Source organism: Sus scrofa, chromosome X (genome assembly GCF_054392235.1).
Source record: "Sus scrofa isolate SSC_HxYL_T2T_F1_AM1 chromosome X, Sscrofa_HxYL_maternal_Yorkshire_Landrace_v2.0, whole genome shotgun sequence".
Lineage (NCBI taxonomy): Eukaryota > Metazoa > Chordata > Mammalia > Artiodactyla > Suidae > Sus > Sus scrofa.
The window spans coordinates 73722726-73729763 of NC_139401.1; the positions used below are offsets into that span (position 1 = coordinate 73722726).

Here is a 7038-nt window from a genome sequence, read left to right on the forward strand (position 1 = left end):
CACCTCTTTTTAGATTACAACACACTCTTTCTATTTCATGGTAAGGAAATAGGTATTCTCATACATAACTTGTGGGAAAAACAAAATGATACACCTATGGGGTAGGGTTTGGTACTACCTAAGAAAATTTCAAATGTATGTCATTTGACTCAGCATTACCACTTTTGGAAACAAACCTATACAATACACACACACCCACACATATACACAAATGAGCACACATGAAATAACATATGTACAAAAGCATTGGTTGCAAGACTGTTTATAATAGCCAAAGGCTGAAAGCAGCTCAGTGGATAGCCATGGTTGACTAATGAAATTACTCATGTTTCATCCACAGAATGGAACATAGTACAGCTATTAATAATTGATAAAGGATATCACTATGTACTGCAAATACCTCTAGAATATAACAAGCAAAAAAAAGCAACTACTAAACAATATATATGGTATGTTATCTTTTGTGTAAAATGGGAGTAAGATAACACACATGTTTTCTTATATTTGCATAAATAAAAATACAATAATATATAAATAATGCTATAAAAAATAAGATGTTCTGACTTCAGCAGCACATATGCAGAGATTGGAGCTTTATAGAGAAAATTAGCACAACCCCTGCACAAGGATGTCACACAAATTTATGAGGTGTTTCACAGTTTGGGGAAGAAAAAGAACCTTCATACTCATGAAGCTAAAAAAACACCAAAATGGATCAACCAAAATGTTGATGAGATGCATTATGATCAAATTGCTACAGGTCAAGGACAAAGAGATACATTCAAAAGCAGTGAGAGAAAATCAGCTCATCATATACAAGGGAACCCTCATAAGACCATCAGTGGATTTCTCAGGAGAAATTCTGCAGGCCATGAGATAATGAGATGATACATTCAAAGTACTGAAAGAAAAATAATACCAACCAAGAATACTACACTTGGCAAAATTACTTGGTAAACCCTTATGTTCATTGAAGCACTATTCACAATACCCAAGACACGTAAAAAACCCAAATGTCCACTGACAGATGAATGGAATTAGAAGATACAGTACATATATACAATGGAATACTACTCAGCCATAAAAAAGAACAAAATGCCATTTGCAGCAACATGGAACGGAAGTAGAAATTCTCACACTGTGTGAAATCAGAAAGAGAAAGACAAATACCATATGATATCACCTATATGTAGAATATAAAATATGACATAAATGAACCTATCTACAGAACAGAAATGAACTCATGGACATAGAGAACAGACTTGTGGTTGCCAAGGTGGAGAGGAAAGGAGTTGAATGGACTGGGAGTTTGGGGGTAGTGGATTCAATCTATTGTATTTGGAGTGGATAAACAGTGAAATACTGCTGTATAGCACAGGAAACAATCACTTGTAATTGAACATGATGGAAATATTATGAAAAAAAGTGTATGTGTGTGTATATATATATATATATATATATATATATATATATATATGAACTGGGTCACTTTGCTGTACAGCAGAAATTGATGGAACATTGTAAATCAACTATAATAATTTTTTTAATTTAAAAAAAATCTAGGAGGAATAAAATATTTCCTAAGAGGGAGTTTGGTACCACTAGACCTTCCTTACAAGAAATATTTAAGAAAGTTCTTCAAATGGAAATAAAAGCATGCTAAACAGAAACATGAAAGCATTTGAAAGTGTGAATCTTATTGGTGAAGGTAAATATATAGACATAGATTAAAGTAAGACTGCAATGATGGTGTGTAAATTATTTTTAACCTTAATATAAAAGTTTAAAATGTGTTAGTAGATACAAAGTGTAAAAAGAAGCAAACTCCACCTACAAGAACACAAAGTGTGTGGGGTAGAATAGAAGTTTAGTATTTTAGTATGGGATTGAAGCTAAGTTATCGTCAACTTAAAATAGAAGGTTTTAACTACAAGATAATTTATGCAAGACTTGAGCTAAAAGAAAAAAAAAACTAAAATAACACCAGAAAGACAAAGAGACAGGAATCAAAGCAAGTCACTAAATAAAATCATCAAGTAACAAGGAAAACACCAAGAGAGGAAGAGGGGGACAAAACAACAGCAAAACAGAAAATAATAAACAAAATGGCAATAGTAAGTCTTCACATAATTTCCTTAAATGTAAATGAATCAAACTCACCAATCAAAAGGCACATAGTGACTGAATGGATTAAGAAAAAAACAAGTTTCATCAATATGCTATCTACAAGAGACTCACTTCAAATTTAAAAACACAGATAGGCTAAAAGTTAAGGGATGGAGATAGCTATTTTAGGCAAATGGCAACCAAAAGAAAGCAGGTATGGCTATATGAAAGAAAAGACTTTAAATCTAAAACTGTCCCTAGAGAAAAAGACCTTCATCATATAAAGATAAAAGGGTCAATTCAACAAGAGGATATAACAGTTATAAATGTATATGTACCCATGTCAGAACATCTACATATATAAAGCAAATATGGACAGATTTGAAGGTAAAATTTCATAACAATACAATAAAAGTAGGGGACCTCAAATAACCCACTTACAAAGTTTCACTTTTACAAGACGAATAAGCTCCATCTCAGAAAATAGTTGATATTATATTGTACACTTGAAATTTGCTGAGAGGGTCGATCTTAAATATTATCATTACATACACACAAAGGTGACTCTGAAGTGATTAATATGCTAATTATGTTGATTTTGATGAATCCTTCATAATGTATACACATATCAAATCATCACATATAAATATATACATTTAAATATGTACAATTTTAATTGCTAATTTTACCTCAGTAAATCTGGAAGAAAATAATGTCCTATATTGGATATGAGGATGGTAAAACATGGTGGATACGAATGAGGTGGGAATAAGAACTATATATTTATTATTGTAATGTTTTAATTTTTGGAATATGTGACTCCATTATCTACTAAAACATTACATTAAGGAAATAAAGAAAAAGACTAAAAGAACTGAGCATTAGCTTTGGCTTGAAGGAGAGCCACTTTTGTGAAAAACAGAGAAAGGAAAATAAATTGTCAGTAGCAATTAAAGTAAAGTATTGTGTATAGATAGCTTGTTCAAAGATGCTTGGCAGGTAAAATATAAAAATAGAACAGTAATTAACAAGGGTGGCAAAATAAAACATAGGTTATTTTGAAATATGAAAATATGCGCTTGTATAAAGAATAACAGAAAGAAGGAGCAAGGAGAAATATTGAATTTGGATGAAGAGTCAGAGAATAAATGTAGGAGAATGGTCTTTTGGGGCTTGAGAAGAGATAAAGTACACAAAATAAAGAGAAATACAAAAGGAAGGATATGAAAATTGATAAACACAGGTAACATTTTTAGATGAAAATGGGGTAGATGAAAATAATTTTTCTATGTACTTAGTAAAGAAAGGCTTGTGGTCATTGGATTGAAAGAGTGGGTAAGGAAATGGTATTTAAGGGGGAAAGGATATGGTCATTGTGAAACAGGAGCCAGTGAGAAGATAAGGCAAGTAAAATGGGGTTGCTAAATTGTGGCAAAGGCTAAGATTCAGCTTAAGCACAAAGTCTTGGGCTAGACTACCTTTATCCAGTTTTAGGATGACATTTTAAACAATATTCCAGCAAAGATGTGAAGAAGCATGGGGGGAATTAGTATATGTTAAGTCTCTTATAACCTTATATTATGATCCACATCCTACAGACTCTCTTCTAGAAAGTGGTAGATTCAGAACACAGATTGATCTGACTCCAAGGTCTATACTCCTTATCACCAAATCTGGCACATAGAAGGCATTCCTTAGGTACTTTTGAAATGACTTTCTACTAGGAATTTAAATCATAAATTATGGAAATAAACAACAATGAAGATTGGGCAGTCAGGATTAACAAGTAGCAAAAGGTAGTCATTTTGGGGAGAGTAAAATACTGAACTATTGCTCCAACTTTACTAAAATATTTCAATCACTTTTCAAACCTCTATTAGGATTTGAAAATGCTGAGATAAGATTAGGTATATTTGGAAAATAATCTGTGAAATCTATATCAAAAATCTGCCAAAGTAAAAAAACTATTGCTTTAAATATAGAAATTTTTTCTGCTTCTGCTAAACTTTTATGTTTATAATAAAATTGCTTTTTATAATAAAAAGTATTCATATATATGTAATCAAATAACTTCTTGATCTAATATATCTCAGAAAATAAAGGTAATAACTGTATGCATGCTCCTATCAAAAAAAGAAAATATTGTGGATTTACTTAGTTGATATCACATTACACATATACAAATTGGAAACCTGACTGAAAAACATTGTTTATACACAAAGACACACAAATCTCTATATATGTATGTGAATAAACACATACAGAAATATGGAATTTTGAAAGCATGGAAATAACTATGGTTCGCAGATAGGTCTTTCAGGCTATATATATACACAGAGATATATACACAGAGATATAACATTTAACCCTAGTAAATTAAACTTTATATGCAAATTAAATAAAATTGTTCATCTGATACTTGGAAAAATAGAGAAAAAACTTTAAGCTTTTCTCCAGGATTAAAAATACACTTTCTTTTTTCTTATTTAAAGATTTTTTATTTTTTTCCATTATAGCTGGTTTACAGTGTTCTGTCAATCTTATACTGTACAGCAAGGAGACCCAGTCACACATAAACATATCATGCTCCATCAATAAGTGACTAGATATGGTTTCCTGTGCAATGCAGCAGGATCTCATTGCTTATCCATTCTAAAGGCAATAGTTTGTATCTATTAACTCCATCCATCCCACTCCCTCCACCTCCCCCTTGTCAACCACAAGTCTGTCCTCCATGTCCATGATTTCCTTTTCTGTGGAAAGGTTCATTTGTGCTGTATATTACGTTCCAGATATGTGATATCGTATGGTATTCGTCTTTCTGACTTGCTTCACTTAGTGTGAGAGTCTCTAGTTCCATTGATGTTGCTGCAAATGGCATTATTTCATTATTTTTCATGGCTGAGTAGTATTCCATCATGTATGTATACCACATCTTAATCCAATCATCTGACAATGGACATTTATGTTGCTTCTATGTCTTGGCTATTGTGAATAGTTTTGCAGTGAACATAAGGGTGCATGTGTCTTTTTCAAGGAAATTTTTGTCTGGATATATGCCCAAGAGTGGGATTGCTGGGTCATATGGTAGTTCTTTTTTTTTTTTTTTGTCTTTTTGCCTTTTCTAGGGCTGCTCCTGCAGCATATGGAGGTTCCCAGGCTAGGGGTCTAATTGGAGCTATAACCACCAGCCTACACCAGAGCCACAGCAACTCAGGATCCGAGCCACGTCTGTGACCTACACCACAACTCACAGCAACACTGGATCCTTAACCCACTGAGCAAGGTCAGGGATTGAACCCGCAACCTCGTGGTTCCTAGTTGGACTCATTAACCACTGAGCCATGACGGGAACTCCCATATGGTAGTTCTATATATAGTTTTCTGAGGTACCTCCATACTGTTTTTCATAGTGGTTGTGCCAAATTACATTCCCACCAACAGTTGCAGGAGGGTTCCCTTTTCTCCACACCCTCTCCAGAATTTGTTATTTGTGGGCTTATTAATGATGGCCACTCTAACTGGTATGAGGTGGTACCTCATAGTAGTTTTGATTTGCATTTCTCTAATAATCAGGGATGTTGAGCATTTTTTTCATGTGCTTTTTGGCCAAACGTATAGCTTCTCTGGAGAAATATCTGTTCAAGCCTTTTGCCCATTTTTCAATTGGGTTATTGGCTTTTTTGCTGTTGAGTTGTATAAGTTGTTTGTATATTTTAGATATTAATCCCTTGTCAGTTGTATCATTTGAAATTATTTTCTCCCATTCTGTAAGTTGTCTTTTTTTTATGGTTTCCTTTGTTGTGCAAAAGCTTGTCAGTTTGTTTAGGTTCCATTGGTTTATTTTTTCTTTTATTTTGTTGCTTTGGGAGAATGACCTGAGAAAATATTTGTAAGGTTGATGTCAGAGAATGTTTTGCCTATGTTATTTTCTAGGAATTCGAATTCTTTTCTTTAGTTTAAGTCTTTAAGCCATTTTGAGTTTATTTTCATGCATGGTGTGAGGATGTGTTCAAGTTTCATTGATTTACATGTGCCTGTCCAGCTTTCCCAGCACCACTTGCTGAAAAGACTGTCTTTTTCCCATTTTATGTTCTTGCTTCCTTTGTCAAAGATTTAATGCCTATAAGTGTCTGGGTTTATTTCTGTGTTCTCTACTCTGTTCCATTGGTCTGTATGTCTGTTTTGGTACCAGTACCACACTTTTCTTGTTTACTGTAGCCTTGTAATATTGCCTGAAGTCTGGGAGAGTTATGCCTGTTTTTTTTTTCTCAGATTGCGTTGGCAATTTTTGTTGTAGTTCTATGAAAAATAGAACTACATGGGTAATTTGATAGGCATTTCATTGAGTCTAGATTTCTTTGTGTAGTATGGCTATTTTTACAATATTATTTTTTCCAACCCAATGGAATATATTTCCATTTCTTCAAATCCTCTTAAATTTCAATGATTAAAGATTTACAATTCTCAGCACATTCATTAAAGGTCTGTTTATGTTAGATCACTGCAATTATTGACACAAGCTCATGAATACATAGGCCCACATCGCATAGCCAATGGACCATAAGGATAAGGAATATGTATAGAAAAGGCCCACAAATTCTGAATTAACTTCTAAGAGTTATCCTCCACACATTTTGAATATTCTCCTCTCAGATTACAAGTTTAGAGAATAACTTTTATTTTAGTTTTGTTTTATTTTTTGCTGATAAGAAAATAGATACAGCACCTCTCTGTTTACATCTTACATTGTGAATAAATTTGGTTAGTAGAGTTATGTGCAAAAGTATAAATTCTCCAAAGCTTCATGGATTGTTCAGCTACACAAAATGACTGAAGTGAATGGCTAGTCTCTTAAAATAATTAACCATTAACTACATATTATTTCCAAATGGTAAACTGTAGCAAATAAGCAAAGAAAAAACTTCTTAA

The 7038-nt window shown here is 33.0% G+C and overlaps 1 non-coding gene across 1 annotated transcript; it reads left to right on the plus strand.

Annotated features, from left to right (window-relative positions):
• The first annotated feature begins 556 nt into the window (after window positions 1-556).
• Window positions 557-663, plus strand: LOC146394671 (U6 spliceosomal RNA). Its single transcript, XR_014835975.1, has one exon. It is a non-coding gene; the product is annotated as a U6 spliceosomal RNA (small nuclear RNA).
• Window positions 664-7038: the final 6375 nt, after the last annotated feature.